Here is a 1,920-nt window from a genome sequence, read left to right on the forward strand (position 1 = left end):
GCAGGTTGCGAGTCGAGCGCCCTAACCACTTATAAATCCGTAGACTTACCGCTGTCCCACCGGAAAGACCGTTGCGAGTGAATCTACATGAAGAGTAAAACATTATTCGTCACTCAATCAAAGGTTGCAGGCTTTAGCTAAATTGGAACTTCTCAACAAGGGAAGCATCATAAAAATAATGAAAGAATGGTACATTATACTGGCACATAGATACAAATCATCTTACTGATCATTCAGTAATTACATCTAAATTAAGATTTATTAAAGAAATAACTTCGCATAAACCCAAACTGAAAAACATCCTTATCAATGACTGATGGTGATAGTACTTGGGCACGGGGAAAATCAATACGAGTCCAGGTTTATTATTTATATACATACCTCCACTTACTAAGTCAAGCAGTGAAGTATCACTCTCGAAACGCCCCCCCCCCCCAATAGGCATGGTTTGGTTAACAATGTGGACAAAATTTATATTTATTTTATCAATGGGGAAAGACGTTCCCTGTAAGTGCTATAACTCACGAACGGCCCAAAAGTACAGAACGCAATTAACACTACGATTGGAATAAAATATACGTCTAAGTATACCAAAAATAACGAGTATGTTAACCGCTACGGGGCTCTATGCAAAATCTAGTAGCCATACAAAATTGCTTTAATACGCCATAATTACTGTTGTGATGTCTGTTTCCTGTAATATATATATACCAGTCAAAAACAATATTTAAAAGACAGTTTATCATCGTGTGCCTCAAACGATGTCACTGCTACCGTTTGCTGTGTTGGTTGAATTGCATGGTTTAGCTGGCTACAGAGTGAAGTGTAATTACACGTAATACCAACAGTTTCGAGAAAATGAAAGACAAACATGAACTTCTGTCAAGATAATGTGAACTATTCTATGCCAATCTACTTGAGGAGAGAGCCACTCCATCACGTGATATTAACTCCACTAGTTCAGTAGTCAGACGGGTTGAAAAGAAAGGCTCTTCTGTAAACAGGACAAAAACGTGACCTTATCAGATATTCTTTGATGGAAACTATTGGATATTGACCTTCGAGTACCATATCTTGGCTCTCACTTTGGTAAACTGCATCCGGGATGTTTTTATATCCCCAACACAGTCGATGCAAACAATATGACTATTACGTCACATTATATTAAATTACAAGAAAACGACCGATGGTGACACCCACCCATCACAGAAGTTTTACTCTTCACCACAGAGATGTTACTGAACATATTAAAGAATGTTAAAGCCCTGGAATAAATATAAAGAGGGAGCGTTTTTTTATTGTAGAACATTTTCAATTTTTTTAATACTTTTGCCATCAAAATTTTGGAAGATGAAAACTTTTGCATGTAGGTGGGGAAAAAAAATTTAAAAAAGAGTGTGCGTGTGAAGGAGGGGTCGAAACAGCAGAGCAGAAATAACATTTGGAGTAATAAACTGTTTTAAAAACTGAAATTTTGATCATAAAATTATCCAAATTTTTAAAAAATTAAATTCACTATAAAGTTGTTAAAGAAGTGAAGAAAGCACTGTTATATTATGTTATTAAAATTTTGCCGTTTTCTCTCTCATATATAACACATCTGTTTTCGTTAATTCGTGTTTTTAACGTACAATGCATTTACCACCACAGGCTATGCGTTATAATCCTCTCAGACTTGTTGCTGATCCACCGAGGAGTGGGGGGGGGGGGGTCTCAGTGGAATAAAACACCTTTAACGTACATATATATATATATATATATATATATTTGGAAACAAAAAAATAATTTTATTTTATAAAAGCAGGTTTTTCTCTTTGTTGAGACGAACTAAAACATTTTTTTTTAGAAAATTAAACTTATCCCCATGTCACAGTCGCTGACTTCGAGTACTACTAATAAAATGATTCAGTAACAGTTTAC

General features: G+C 35.3%; 1 protein-coding gene across 1 annotated transcript in view; it reads right to left on the reverse strand.

The window, feature by feature from the left end:
* LOC106459040 (MOB kinase activator-like 2) overlaps positions 1-1,920 on the reverse strand; it is a 52,971-nt gene that overhangs the window by 36,865 nt on the left and 14,186 nt on the right. The gene's annotated exons all lie outside the window — the stretch shown is intronic.

The sequence above is a fragment of the Limulus polyphemus genome, unplaced genomic scaffold (genome assembly GCF_000517525.1).
Source record: "Limulus polyphemus unplaced genomic scaffold, Limulus_polyphemus-2.1.2 Scaffold551, whole genome shotgun sequence".
In the NCBI taxonomy this organism is placed as follows: Eukaryota; Metazoa; Arthropoda; class Merostomata; order Xiphosura; family Limulidae; genus Limulus; species Limulus polyphemus.